The 16,376-nt window shown below is 42.0% G+C and overlaps 2 long non-coding RNA genes across 2 annotated transcripts; both read left to right on the top strand.

Annotated features, from left to right (window-relative positions):
• Positions 1-3,667: 3,667 nt before the first annotated feature.
• On the top strand, positions 3,668-9,583 carry LOC146662878 (uncharacterized). The gene is made up of 2 exons (XR_014912952.1): positions 3,668-5,571; positions 7,568-9,583. It is a non-coding gene; the product is annotated as an uncharacterized LOC146662878 (long non-coding RNA).
• Positions 9,584-10,273: 690 nt separating this feature from the next.
• LOC146662877 (uncharacterized) lies at positions 10,274-16,189 on the top strand. The gene is made up of 2 exons (XR_014912951.1): positions 10,274-12,177; positions 14,174-16,189. It is a non-coding gene; the product is annotated as an uncharacterized LOC146662877 (long non-coding RNA).
• Positions 16,190-16,376: the final 187 nt, after the last annotated feature.

The following is a 16,376-nucleotide window of genomic DNA, read 5'->3' as shown; positions in this document are numbered from 1 at the left end:
CTTTTGGAGGGGCTGGATGGAGTTGTCTGCCAGATGGATGACATTCTGGTTTATGCTGACACACAGACCCAGCACGACAAGAGGCTGGTTGCAGTCCTCGAACGGCTCACAAATAAACTCCCCTAAAGAAACTCCCCTGACACTGGCAACAGTGACGCCAGTATGTTACGTGGCGATGAAAAGTCTAACGGTGCAGATTCACGGAGTAATCAGAAAAGTTTAGCATGAATCTGGATATTAGATTCAAGATTTAAGTTTTAAGCTTATCAGATATCACTTGTTAGAAGAGATTTCTTTCTAAGGATACCGTTTGAAAAAATCTCTTCTCAATCTGCTGTCCTTTTCTGCTTGCATCTTTTTTTTTTTTTCATCTAACACTGACGTTATTCCATGTTAATTATTTTTTCTCCGTGAAAAACACAGCAAATCATCTTATCCCGGTACCAACTCATCTTATCCCGGTATCCACGGTACCCATCCCTAGTTGTCACATGACATTTGTGGACCCCGCTATTTTTTTAGTTGGACAATTTATCAGTAAAGTTTCAATCTCTGTTATTACCCCTAGACTAGACCGGCTGCACCACACAGACACTGCAAACCTCATCTCTGAAGAAAAACCACAAGAACAACATCCAAAAGAAAGAAAACATACCTTAGAAACATGCCGGGTTAGAGGAGACGGCAGCACTGCAGAGGTGAGGACAGGCATCTGTTTGAAATAGACAAAACAGTAAACATAGTCATACAGACTCAGAGACGCTTTCCATCCAATCTGTCTAAGTTTGAGCTGTTTTACAGTGAAGAATGGGCAAATAATTCAGTCTCTAGATGTGCAAAGCTGGTAGAGACGTACTCCAAAAGACCTGCAGGTGTAACTGGAGCAAAATGTGGCTCTATGAAGAGCAGGGGGTGAATAGAAAAGAATGACACACTTTTCCAAATTTCATTTGCTTAGAATTTTGACAACCATGTATTATTTTCATGCCACTTCACAATTATGTGCTACTTTGTGTTAATCTACCATTGAAACTGTCAATAAAAACATCTTTTGTTTGTGGTTGTAAGGTGACAAAATGTGCACAAGTTCAAGGACTATGAATGCTATTTCAAGGGACTGTAATGTTAAATCACCCCCCATGCACACATCAGTGCACATGCATGTACACATATGCAGAGTTACATTATCAAAGAAGCTAAAAAAACAAGCTCTGCTTTAACTTTTAACTAAAAAAAAGACTGCAAACTTTAGGAACAATATGGAATGAGTGATAATGTCATCATTCCATGAATTGAAAAAATTTGTTTCACCTTAAATCTATTTTTCTTTTCTTAATTGCAAAAACTGTAAATTTGGCTCAAGGGGACCTGAAAGCCAGGAGACAATTTATTGACTTTGCCCACAATCTTATGGAGGAAAAGATTTCCATTAAATATTAATAGAGCAAAATCTCTCTCTCTTAAGTATTTGCACCTAACCACGTCCTAACCTAGCAGTCATATACAGCTATTAATTAATCCTGCATTTTTTTTGTCAAAGACATTTCTCACCATGAAATTACCCGATTCAAAACATGAACACTGTTAGCCTTTGCAGTAATTTCCATAGCTTAGTACTGCAAAATCAACAGTAAAAAACTCTAAAGGATGTTAGCAGTTTAGTACTGTAATTTGCATGTAATTGTGGGAAAATTCCATGAGATTACACTATTTTTACGGTAACTCACCGTACTCATGGAAACAGCTGTAAAATACAGCAAATGTAACAATTGGTGATGTTACTGAGATTATACTATTACACCATCCGGATTTCTGTTGTTTTCTACTGTAGATCTAAGAGTAATTACTTAAATCCTCATTCAGTTGTTTTTATTTGTTTGCTTCTTTTTTCTTGCTTTGTTGGGTTTTTTCCTTCCTGGTCTGAGGGATAGGGGTTCTAAGTGTTGTGGGTAGGGGATAAACTGCTGGAAGCAACTATAAGACATGTGAGTGTGTCATTAATCTGTATTCTGATATTTCAGTTTTAACAGTCACTGTGAAACTTGCTTGTTTGGCGTTTGACAATTCTGCGTGTATTTGCTTTTCTTTGTTGCTTCAACTCAATAAAAATATCTTTGAGAAAAAAAAATCCTCATTCAGAGTGTATTACTATAAAATGTGATTCACTGTGAAAGCAGTATAACATATAAACTACAATATACAGCATAATTTTTAACTTAAGGAGTAAGTTGCAGCCACACTAAAATTTAATTCCTTGAACTGAATGGAACCTCATATATTAATAAATGCATTTGTTTAGTCAAACAATGTGAAACATTAGTAATACTATTAATTAATAGTATACTTGTAAGGTTAGTATTGTGATAGAGTCGAGTATATTTAATTATACTCTTGTAGACATTATGACATTATGCTAGTACAATTATGGTGAACAAAAAGTACATCTAAAAGTTAATTTCAAGAATACTGTTATGTACTAAAACGGGGGCCAATATAGTCCCAAGAAGCATTATTAGTATACGTACTAGGTAAGATATACTTGGGAAATATAATTGAAGTATACTTATTTTTGTATGGCCAGCAACAAAAACTAATGGCTACATTTAGAGTAATGTTTAAAAATGACTTCATTTAGCAGGATGTTGCTTTTTTTCTCTTCTTATTCTTTCTTATACTGGACCTTCATTTGTTTTGTATAAGGTGGTACTTTTTAAGACACCTCTGCCTAACTACAGTGAACTGACCTAATAATATGCTCTGGTCGTCATTTTACACAAGGTGTCACATCCATGAAACCTACACCACTAACCAGCATCAGTCCTACAACTTCACTCTCAAAATTAATAAATTCTGGGACAAGCAGAAACTGTATTTTTAGCGGTGCATTTTGTTGCAGGCCAGACTGCTATTAAATGCTCTCCTAAAGAAATAATTCCTTTGTAGCACCACTTCGTCTTGGTTCAGAAGAGATGTCCTGATATACGTGATTGTTAGGTATTTTAGTACCATGGGAGCATTTACTGGATATTGTTTTATAGTGACATTATGCAGGAAAACTCTGTCATTCAATAAGGCCCCTTTGTTTTAGTTATTTTTCTCTTTGACCCAAGAATTGATGTGTGAGAATCACAGGCTGGTACAAGGTTGAAATACCACAGAGATCACTCCCTCAGCTACATTAGTTTCTTAATCTTTTAGGAGACGCCTGTTGAAGGCCAGATGGTTTGTTTCAGAATTCACTAATGAAAGAACTCTTTATTTCGTGCCTTGAAAATATGTCGCTGAGATAATCACAATTGTAGCTGAACTGATACACTATACAAAGGATGCTTCTTCACCCAAGGGCAGAAAGACGCTCCCTTATCTTGGTCTGTACTGGTTTAAACTGAGAATCTGCTGACTCATGAATTTGTCCCTCTATATAAACTGTTGTACTTGTGAATAAAGTTGAGTCAATTTGGGAAGACAACCTGAAGCAGTCTCTGTTTTCTTGTTCTCCCAAGCTGCTCCCGAGCTCGTACTAACACGCTGAATGGCATGCTTGAATATTACTTGAGAATATATTTGACTGTGTTACAGACTAAGGTACATTCTCTGCTGATAGACGTCCACGCCTCGGAGGAAGCCGATCCACGGATTAGGCCCTGGAAGCCGTTTCCTTCAATTTTGGTGTCAGAAGTGGGATCCTGACGAAGGTAGGCACTCGTCTTTTATTTTATAAGACTGTGTTATGCCTTTCTCAGTGATCCACATAGAAACGGGATACGCTGACGAGGCCTTCTTCAGTGGCCCACATAGTAACAAGTGGGATACGCTGAGGAGCCTTCTTTAGTGGCCCACATAGAAACACAGGAAGTTGCCTGTTGTTTTGTAAATTAAAGCAGAAAGGACACAGGAAGTTGCCTGTTGTCATAAACTAAGAAGTTGCTCACCAGCAGAAAGGACACAGGAAGTTGCCTGGGGTCATAAAACGAGAAGTTGCTCGTTAAAAAGTGAGAAGTTGCTCACTAAAAAGATAAAATTGCTAGCAAAAAATCAAGTAACCTCAGGTGTGCCACAGCAAAATAAAAACTAACTTAAATCCTTCAAGCGTCTAAACCCCTCTGGAAATCACTGACCATGGGTCAGAATAATTCAAAGACCTTAGACGGGTCCGATAAAAAATCAAAATTAACTGTAAAACCAGATACCACCACTTGGGTGGGCCTGATTATAGATATATATTATGTCAACGAATTCCAGGTGTGACTGAATCTCAGCTTATTGAAGAAGTAGAGGAACTAGACCCTAAAGATGACCAAGCAGCCAACACCACCTCGTTTTTGTGGATAAACGATGACAAAATCACAGCCTTTTTTCAAAATCTAAAGAAATTTCTGCTCACAATGTCTAGAGATAAAATCAAACGTTTCACACACTGCTGGACTAATGAGGCATGCATGCCTGAAGGAGGAAATGATCAGATTTTCATAACAACATTCTTAAACAATATTCATCCAGAATGTTCACAACTATTGAAGCTGACTGCCACTGATAATCTCTATGACATGAAGATAAAGAACTTTATCACACTTGTCAAAACAAAAGCTGGTGCAGATCTTTTCCCCAACAGCACGAAGGCTAAAAGTGTTAAGATGATGTTGAATTTTGATGTTGAAGGCTCAGAGGAAAGTGAAAAAATGATGTATGCAGGGGCCCCGCCCCCTCAACAAGCGCAGCAGGGAGATTTCAGAAGGAGAGATAGGAGTGGAGACGCATGTTTTTATTGTGGAAAAATAGGACACTGGAGGAGGGAATGCAAATCAGCAGCACGTAGGTCTCAACCACAAAACACAGGACCAGCTCCTGCCACTAGGCGTCAGCAGAGCTCTTCCAGACAAGGTAACTGGCAACGCAGACAGGAATCACATCAAAATAATGGCCCTTTTGCACTTAGGCAGCAACCTTATAATCCACATTTTAATCCCCACCCATATGATAACGAAAGACTGGACCGACAATAGGGAGGCCCAGGTGAAGACGAGGGACAGTGTGAAGCACTACACACGATGCTGCATTTGCAATTGTCCCGTAACACAGAAAGCTTGCCCACGTTAGATATAGAAATAGGTGAAAAGATTTATTCCTTTTTAGTTGACAGTGGAGCCACTAAAAGTTCACTGTCTGGAAAATTCTATAGTGGGCCTGTTTCCTCTGTGTGCATCAACACCATGGGAATAAACGGAACTCTAGTGCAATGCCCCAAAACTCATTCTCTAAAAACACGCTGGGGCCCAAAACCAGACGAAATTACATATCATCCATTCATAATTATTCCAAACTCGCCTGTGAATCTATTAGGCAGAGATTTAATGGCAAAAATGAACTTGTGTATTTCATTTAACACAAAGGGTGAAATGTTTGCAGACACTGATAACAGCTATGTTTTCTCTGCCCTATGCACCGACACCATGGAGAAGGAACAGCCTCTGTGTCAGCTGGACGCCTCAGCGGAGAATGAACTCAATATCCATCTGACTGGTATCCCACGTCACACACTGTGCCAAACACGTGTACAGACACCACTACCAGGTAACCCCATGCCTGGAAGCCACATATTTGTTTCTCTCACACTGTTCAACAACATGATAACTGCTCACACCAGTGAAGGCCAAACAGTGGTTTTGTCGCATAACTCAGACATAGGCTATGACATTACTGCACCATGTCGACACATAGATCTAACCTACCCCATACACTGTACTATCTTTGCTGTCACATTGCCAGCTGAATATCAAAACATGACATTATGGTCAAGAGGTGAGAATGATGTAGGATTTATCGACTGTACACCTTATCATGCTCAGCTGAAAAACAACAAGCCGGTATATGTCAAGCAATATCCCATTTCCGCTGAAAAAGCCGCAGCCTTAGACATCATCATAGGAGATTTATTGACAGCTGGAGTAATAAAGCCCACAGTATCTCCATATAACACTCCTGTCAATCCTGTGCCAAAGCCTAACAAACCTGGCGTATGGCGTTTCACACAAGACTTAAGGCAAATTAATGCAGTCATTATGCCTCTGCCACCTCTTGTCCCAGATGTTCCCAGCATACTGACATCTATTCCAGCAACAGCCACACATTTTACTGTGGTGGATTTGTGCTCCGCCTTTTTCTCAGTACCTGTGCATGAGGACACACAGCCGCTATTTGCTTTTACACATAGAGATAAGCAGTACACATGGACTCGCTTACCCCAAGGCATGGTAGACAGCCCTGCGGCTTTCTCAATGGTGGTACGTGCTACCCTGGACGGCTTCATTCCTCCAGAGGGCTGTACCTTGATCCAGTACGTGGATGATCTCCTCCTCTGTGCTGAAAGTGAAAAACTATGTCAAACTGCCACACATATGCTACTCCAGCACCTCCAACAGACTGGCCACAAAGCATCAGCAAAGAAAATGCAGTACTGTCAGACTTCTGTTCAATATTTGGGATTTACACTGTCTCACGGACAACGTTCCATGACTACAGACAGGGTCAAAGCTGTGACCTCTGTCCCTAAGCCCACTACACAGAAGGAAATGCTGTCTTTCCTAGGCATGGTGAACTATTGCAGACAGTGGATACCAGACTGTTCTTTTCATGACCACATTCTGCGTGAATGCTGCAAAAAAGACAAGCCTCCTCGAATACTGTGGTCAACAGAAATGACTGCCTCTTTCAATGCATTACAGGGAGCGCTGACCTCTGCCCCTTGTTTGGGTCTGCCTGACTACCACTTACCGTTCCACCTGTACGTCACAGAGAACGGCACAACCTGTGCAGGCGTATTGGCCCAAGAGCATGGCTGTGGCTACTGTCCAGTAGCCTTCTACTCAAAGGTGCTGCCAGCAGTAGTTCAGGGGATGCCGGCCTGCCTGAGAGCAGTAGCAGCTTGCTCTATCATGATAAGGGACTGCGAGAAGCTCACACTCTCACATGACACTATTCTACACACCAATCACCAGGTCACGACCATTCTAGCAAACATAACTACACAACATATGACCGCACAACGTCGCTCAGGTTATGAAGCTACACTGACTTCAACAGCAAATCTCACTATAAAAGCAAACAGCACACCCAATTCGCCAGCACACTTACTCATTCGTATGCTGTGTTCCTCTGACCGACAGGATGGTTCAGACGACCCTGACGATCATGATTGTATGACACGTATACAGGAATCCACAGCACCACGCCCAGACTTAGAGCAGACACCAATACCAGACTCAGTCATTGTTTATGTGGACGGGTCCTGTTCAAAACCAAATGACAACTCATTTCTTTGTGGCTATTCGGTGGTGACATTGCCTGACATCATACTAGAGGCTCACTCATTACCATTTCACTCAGCACAAAAAGCAGAGCTCATGGCTTTAATACGCACCTGTGAGTTACATGTGGATAAGCGGGTAACAATTTACACTGATAGCCGTTATGCATTCGGTGTGGTGCATGACTTTGGCACATTGTGGAGACAGAGAGGCTTCACATCTGCTGATGGAAAATCGATCGCTAATTCTGATCTTGTTCAAAGACTTTTGCAGGCTATACAGCTGCCATCGGCAATTGCAGTTGTTAAAACGAAGGGGCACAGCACGGCTGACACAGACGAAGCAGTGGGAAATGCTCTTGCAGACGTAACCGCGAAAGCAGCTGCTGCCTCACAGCAACCACCCAGAAAGGAAGTATTATCTTTGCCTTTACAGCTGCCACTTGTCGCACTCCCAGACTATTTAGAAACAAATGTTGACCTAAAATTCATACAAGAGCAAGCCTCTGCCTTAGATTACACTTACTGGGAAAGTAATGATTGTACCTTAGATAACAGAGACGGCTTATACAAAAACCTTGAGGGTTTGATTGCCCTCCCATCTTCACTACTGCCAATCCTTGTCCGCCATTTTCACGGTGTGAGTCATGTCGGACAAAGAGGGGTAATAGGAGCAATAAAATCAAGATTTGTAATCGAGAAAACATCACACGCAGTAAAACGCATATTAGCAACCTGTCTAACATGTGCACGAACTAATGTAGGTAGCTCAAAAGCAAAACATCAGCATTTACCACAACCAGATTTCCCATTTCATACATTACAAATTGATTTTACACACATGCCAGCACAAGGAAGCATCAAGTACTTACTGGTAATAGTGGACCAATTTAGTAAATGGGTAGAAGCTTATCCAACATCAAAAGAAACTGCAGAAGTAGTCTGTCAAAAGTTGTGCAATGAAATAATACCCAGATTTGGAATACCTCACCAAATTAACAGTGATAGAGGACCTTCATTCACATCAGAAGTAATTCAAAAGTGTGCTAAAACTCTAGGAATAGACTGGAAATATCATGTGCCATACCATCCTCAGAGTTCAGGAGTTGTAGAAAGAATGAATAGGACCATAAAAAATCGCCTGACTAAAGCAATGATAGAAACAGGAATGACCTGGATCAAACTACTTCCTCAAATCCTCTGCGAGATTAGAATGACTCCATCCGCAGCAACCAAATTATCTCCATTTGAAATAATCATGGGAAGACCGTTTCCAACACCATGGTCAGCCTCCAGAGGGGCACCGCTATTGGAAGGGGACATAGACACTGCATTGTCTGACTATGTTCATAACCTGGTAGAAACACTGAATAATAACTATCAGAAAGTTTGTCTCTCTCAGCCTCTCCCTTCCACAGATCCAACCCATCCGTGGAAACCAGGAGATGCGGTGTTGGTGAAGTCGCTAAAACCAAGGGCACTCAGGGAGGCCGCGTGTTCCAGCCCCCAGACTGTACTTGCAGTGACGAGAACCAGCATCCTAACAGACGGACAACCTCAGTGGATTCATGCCAGCAGGGTTAAGACCAGCCCCACCAAACCACCTAAGGCGTCGGATCAAGTAGATGACGACTCAGGCGAGCCAGCGCCCGGATTCAATACACCTACACACGCACAATCGCTGATTAACACACAACGCCTGAAAGAGCCAAGACTCAGAAAGCCCTTTGATCCCCCACCTGAACAACAACAAGGTACTCGAACATCCAGCAGGAACAGAAAGCCTAGAGTACCACACAATGTCTAACCTGATAAAGATAGACTCGTTTCATCCTGATAATGGAAAAAATGAAATGCCCATTGTCATCACACGACGCTTAGGTCTCTCGAACCTGGGACCAGGCCAGGAGACGACTGAAGAACTGTGTTTTTTTATATATTTAGATTATTAATCATATCTACTGCATTAACCTTAGGATTTTTATTTACTATTTTGTATTGTAAACTGCAACCCTGTTCACATTTCTACAAGCCACATTTTGCTGACAATACCTCATGCTCCACTTGGCAAGACACCCACCTAGTACAGCTACTTCAATGTATTTGCAATTAGCACAAATTGATCCTGAGGATGTGCCAGATGTTACCAATGATGATCCTGGTGTGTATATTGAACATTAGGCTGTGAACTATTACATTTTATGATTTGCTTTTTATATTATGTTATTACATTTGTGATTTTTCCTTTCTATTTGAGTTATTATTTTAAAAAAATAATAAAAGAGGGGAACTGTTAGGTATTTTAGTACCATGGGAGCATTTACTGGATATTGTTTTATAGTGACATTATGCAGGAAAACTCTGTCATTCAATAAGGCCCCTTTGTTTTAGTTATTTTTCTCTTTGACCCAAGAATTGATGTGTGAGAATCACAGGCTGGTACAAGGTTGAAATACCACAGAGATCACTCCCTCAGCTACATTAGTTTCTTAATCTTTTAGGAGACGCCTGTTGAAGGCCAGATGGTTTGTTTCAGAATTCACTAATGAAAGAACTCTTTATTTCGTGCCTTGAAAATATGTCGCTGAGATAATCACAATTGTAGCTGAACTGATACACTATACAAAGGATGCTTCTTCACCCAAGGGCAGAAAGACGCTCCCTTATCTTGGTCTGTACTGGTTTAAACTGAGAATCTGCTGACTCATGAATTTGTCCCTCTATATAAACTGTTGTACTTGTGAATAAAGTTGAGTCAATTTGGGAAGACAACCTGAAGCAGTCTCTGTTTTCTTGTTCTCCCAAGCTGCTCCCGAGCTCGTACTAACACGCTGAATGGCATGCTTGAATATTACTTGAGAATATATTTGACTGTGTTACAGACTAAGGTACATTCTCTGCTGATAGACGTCCACGCCTCGGAGGAAGCCGATCCACGGATTAGGCCCTGGAAGCCGTTTCCTTCAATTTTGGTGTCAGAAGTGGGATCCTGACGAAGGTAGGCACTCGTCTTTTATTTTATAAGACTGTGTTATGCCTTTCTCAGTGATCCACATAGAAACGGGATACGCTGACGAGGCCTTCTTCAGTGGCCCACATAGTAACAAGTGGGATACGCTGAGGAGCCTTCTTTAGTGGCCCACATAGAAACACAGGAAGTTGCCTGTTGTTTTGTAAATTAAAGCAGAAAGGACACAGGAAGTTGCCTGTTGTCATAAACTAAGAAGTTGCTCACCAGCAGAAAGGACACAGGAAGTTGCCTGGGGTCATAAAACGAGAAGTTGCTCGTTAAAAAGTGAGAAGTTGCTCACTAAAAAGATAAAATTGCTAGCAAAAAATCAAGTAACCTCAGGTGTGCCACAGCAAAATAAAAACTAACTTAAATCCTTCAAGCGTCTAAACCCCTCTGGAAATCACTGACCATGGGTCAGAATAATTCAAAGACCTTAGACGGGTCCGATAAAAAATCAAAATTAACTGTAAAACCAGATACCACCACTTGGGTGGGCCTGATTATAGATATATATTATGTCAACGAATTCCAGGTGTGACTGAATCTCAGCTTATTGAAGAAGTAGAGGAACTAGACCCTAAAGATGACCAAGCAGCCAACACCACCTCGTTTTTGTGGATAAACGATGACAAAATCACAGCCTTTTTTCAAAATCTAAAGAAATTTCTGCTCACAATGTCTAGAGATAAAATCAAACGTTTCACACACTGCTGGACTAATGAGGCATGCATGCCTGAAGGAGGAAATGATCAGATTTTCATAACAACATTCTTAAACAATATTCATCCAGAATGTTCACAACTATTGAAGCTGACTGCCACTGATAATCTCTATGACATGAAGATAAAGAACTTTATCACACTTGTCAAAACAAAAGCTGGTGCAGATCTTTTCCCCAACAGCACGAAGGCTAAAAGTGTTAAGATGATGTTGAATTTTGATGTTGAAGGCTCAGAGGAAAGTGAAAAAATGATGTATGCAGGGGCCCCGCCCCCTCAACAAGCGCAGCAGGGAGATTTCAGAAGGAGAGATAGGAGTGGAGACGCATGTTTTTATTGTGGAAAAATAGGACACTGGAGGAGGGAATGCAAATCAGCAGCACGTAGGTCTCAACCACAAAACACAGGACCAGCTCCTGCCACTAGGCGTCAGCAGAGCTCTTCCAGACAAGGTAACTGGCAACGCAGACAGGAATCACATCAAAATAATGGCCCTTTTGCACTTAGGCAGCAACCTTATAATCCACATTTTAATCCCCACCCATATGATAACGAAAGACTGGACCGACAATAGGGAGGCCCAGGTGAAGACGAGGGACAGTGTGAAGCACTACACACGATGCTGCATTTGCAATTGTCCCGTAACACAGAAAGCTTGCCCACGTTAGATATAGAAATAGGTGAAAAGATTTATTCCTTTTTAGTTGACAGTGGAGCCACTAAAAGTTCACTGTCTGGAAAATTCTATAGTGGGCCTGTTTCCTCTGTGTGCATCAACACCATGGGAATAAACGGAACTCTAGTGCAATGCCCCAAAACTCATTCTCTAAAAACACGCTGGGGCCCAAAACCAGACGAAATTACATATCATCCATTCATAATTATTCCAAACTCGCCTGTGAATCTATTAGGCAGAGATTTAATGGCAAAAATGAACTTGTGTATTTCATTTAACACAAAGGGTGAAATGTTTGCAGACACTGATAACAGCTATGTTTTCTCTGCCCTATGCACCGACACCATGGAGAAGGAACAGCCTCTGTGTCAGCTGGACGCCTCAGCGGAGAATGAACTCAATATCCATCTGACTGGTATCCCACGTCACACACTGTGCCAAACACGTGTACAGACACCACTACCAGGTAACCCCATGCCTGGAAGCCACATATTTGTTTCTCTCACACTGTTCAACAACATGATAACTGCTCACACCAGTGAAGGCCAAACAGTGGTTTTGTCGCATAACTCAGACATAGGCTATGACATTACTGCACCATGTCGACACATAGATCTAACCTACCCCATACACTGTACTATCTTTGCTGTCACATTGCCAGCTGAATATCAAAACATGACATTATGGTCAAGAGGTGAGAATGATGTAGGATTTATCGACTGTACACCTTATCATGCTCAGCTGAAAAACAACAAGCCGGTATATGTCAAGCAATATCCCATTTCCGCTGAAAAAGCCGCAGCCTTAGACATCATCATAGGAGATTTATTGACAGCTGGAGTAATAAAGCCCACAGTATCTCCATATAACACTCCTGTCAATCCTGTGCCAAAGCCTAACAAACCTGGCGTATGGCGTTTCACACAAGACTTAAGGCAAATTAATGCAGTCATTATGCCTCTGCCACCTCTTGTCCCAGATGTTCCCAGCATACTGACATCTATTCCAGCAACAGCCACACATTTTACTGTGGTGGATTTGTGCTCCGCCTTTTTCTCAGTACCTGTGCATGAGGACACACAGCCGCTATTTGCTTTTACACATAGAGATAAGCAGTACACATGGACTCGCTTACCCCAAGGCATGGTAGACAGCCCTGCGGCTTTCTCAATGGTGGTACGTGCTACCCTGGACGGCTTCATTCCTCCAGAGGGCTGTACCTTGATCCAGTACGTGGATGATCTCCTCCTCTGTGCTGAAAGTGAAAAACTATGTCAAACTGCCACACATATGCTACTCCAGCACCTCCAACAGACTGGCCACAAAGCATCAGCAAAGAAAATGCAGTACTGTCAGACTTCTGTTCAATATTTGGGATTTACACTGTCTCACGGACAACGTTCCATGACTACAGACAGGGTCAAAGCTGTGACCTCTGTCCCTAAGCCCACTACACAGAAGGAAATGCTGTCTTTCCTAGGCATGGTGAACTATTGCAGACAGTGGATACCAGACTGTTCTTTTCATGACCACATTCTGCGTGAATGCTGCAAAAAAGACAAGCCTCCTCGAATACTGTGGTCAACAGAAATGACTGCCTCTTTCAATGCATTACAGGGAGCGCTGACCTCTGCCCCTTGTTTGGGTCTGCCTGACTACCACTTACCGTTCCACCTGTACGTCACAGAGAACGGCACAACCTGTGCAGGCGTATTGGCCCAAGAGCATGGCTGTGGCTACTGTCCAGTAGCCTTCTACTCAAAGGTGCTGCCAGCAGTAGTTCAGGGGATGCCGGCCTGCCTGAGAGCAGTAGCAGCTTGCTCTATCATGATAAGGGACTGCGAGAAGCTCACACTCTCACATGACACTATTCTACACACCAATCACCAGGTCACGACCATTCTAGCAAACATAACTACACAACATATGACCGCACAACGTCGCTCAGGTTATGAAGCTACACTGACTTCAACAGCAAATCTCACTATAAAAGCAAACAGCACACCCAATTCGCCAGCACACTTACTCATTCGTATGCTGTGTTCCTCTGACCGACAGGATGGTTCAGACGACCCTGACGATCATGATTGTATGACACGTATACAGGAATCCACAGCACCACGCCCAGACTTAGAGCAGACACCAATACCAGACTCAGTCATTGTTTATGTGGACGGGTCCTGTTCAAAACCAAATGACAACTCATTTCTTTGTGGCTATTCGGTGGTGACATTGCCTGACATCATACTAGAGGCTCACTCATTACCATTTCACTCAGCACAAAAAGCAGAGCTCATGGCTTTAATACGCACCTGTGAGTTACATGTGGATAAGCGGGTAACAATTTACACTGATAGCCGTTATGCATTCGGTGTGGTGCATGACTTTGGCACATTGTGGAGACAGAGAGGCTTCACATCTGCTGATGGAAAATCGATCGCTAATTCTGATCTTGTTCAAAGACTTTTGCAGGCTATACAGCTGCCATCGGCAATTGCAGTTGTTAAAACGAAGGGGCACAGCACGGCTGACACAGACGAAGCAGTGGGAAATGCTCTTGCAGACGTAACCGCGAAAGCAGCTGCTGCCTCACAGCAACCACCCAGAAAGGAAGTATTATCTTTGCCTTTACAGCTGCCACTTGTCGCACTCCCAGACTATTTAGAAACAAATGTTGACCTAAAATTCATACAAGAGCAAGCCTCTGCCTTAGATTACACTTACTGGGAAAGTAATGATTGTACCTTAGATAACAGAGACGGCTTATACAAAAACCTTGAGGGTTTGATTGCCCTCCCATCTTCACTACTGCCAATCCTTGTCCGCCATTTTCACGGTGTGAGTCATGTCGGACAAAGAGGGGTAATAGGAGCAATAAAATCAAGATTTGTAATCGAGAAAACATCACACGCAGTAAAACGCATATTAGCAACCTGTCTAACATGTGCACGAACTAATGTAGGTAGCTCAAAAGCAAAACATCAGCATTTACCACAACCAGATTTCCCATTTCATACATTACAAATTGATTTTACACACATGCCAGCACAAGGAAGCATCAAGTACTTACTGGTAATAGTGGACCAATTTAGTAAATGGGTAGAAGCTTATCCAACATCAAAAGAAACTGCAGAAGTAGTCTGTCAAAAGTTGTGCAATGAAATAATACCCAGATTTGGAATACCTCACCAAATTAACAGTGATAGAGGACCTTCATTCACATCAGAAGTAATTCAAAAGTGTGCTAAAACTCTAGGAATAGACTGGAAATATCATGTGCCATACCATCCTCAGAGTTCAGGAGTTGTAGAAAGAATGAATAGGACCATAAAAAATCGCCTGACTAAAGCAATGATAGAAACAGGAATGACCTGGATCAAACTACTTCCTCAAATCCTCTGCGAGATTAGAATGACTCCATCCGCAGCAACCAAATTATCTCCATTTGAAATAATCATGGGAAGACCGTTTCCAACACCATGGTCAGCCTCCAGAGGGGCACCGCTATTGGAAGGGGACATAGACACTGCATTGTCTGACTATGTTCATAACCTGGTAGAAACACTGAATAATAACTATCAGAAAGTTTGTCTCTCTCAGCCTCTCCCTTCCACAGATCCAACCCATCCGTGGAAACCAGGAGATGCGGTGTTGGTGAAGTCGCTAAAACCAAGGGCACTCAGGGAGGCCGCGTGTTCCAGCCCCCAGACTGTACTTGCAGTGACGAGAACCAGCATCCTAACAGACGGACAACCTCAGTGGATTCATGCCAGCAGGGTTAAGACCAGCCCCACCAAACCACCTAAGGCGTCGGATCAAGTAGATGACGACTCAGGCGAGCCAGCGCCCGGATTCAATACACCTACACACGCACAATCGCTGATTAACACACAACGCCTGAAAGAGCCAAGACTCAGAAAGCCCTTTGATCCCCCACCTGAACAACAACAAGGTACTCGAACATCCAGCAGGAACAGAAAGCCTAGAGTACCACACAATGTCTAACCTGATAAAGATAGACTCGTTTCATCCTGATAATGGAAAAAATGAAATGCCCATTGTCATCACACGACGCTTAGGTCTCTCGAACCTGGGACCAGGCCAGGAGACGACTGAAGAACTGTGTTTTTTTATATATTTAGATTATTAATCATATCTACTGCATTAACCTTAGGATTTTTATTTACTATTTTGTATTGTAAACTGCAACCCTGTTCACATTTCTACAAGCCACATTTTGCTGACAATACCTCATGCTCCACTTGGCAAGACACCCACCTAGTACAGCTACTTCAATGTATTTGCAATTAGCACAAATTGATCCTGAGGATGTGCCAGATGTTACCAATGATGATCCTGGTGTGTATATTGAACATTAGGCTGTGAACTATTACATTTTATGATTTGCTTTTTATATTATGTTATTACATTTGTGATTTTTCCTTTCTATTTGAGTTATTATTTTAAAAAAATAATAAAAGAGGGGAACTGTTAGGTATTTTAGTACCATGGGAGCATTTACTGGATATTGTTTTATAGTGACATTATGCAGGAAAACTCTGTCATTCAATAAGGCCCCTTTGTTTTAGTTATTTTTCTCTTTGACCCAAGAATTGATGTGTGAGAATCACAGGCTGGTACAAGGTTGAAATACCACAGAGATCA

Source organism: Rhamphochromis longiceps, linkage group LG8 (genome assembly GCF_057381845.1).
Source record: "Rhamphochromis longiceps isolate RC_006_pf linkage group LG8, R_longiceps_female_GT1.1, whole genome shotgun sequence".
Lineage (NCBI taxonomy): Eukaryota > Metazoa > Chordata > Actinopteri > Cichliformes > Cichlidae > Rhamphochromis > Rhamphochromis longiceps.
This window is presented reverse-complemented; position numbering and strand designations above follow the sequence as displayed.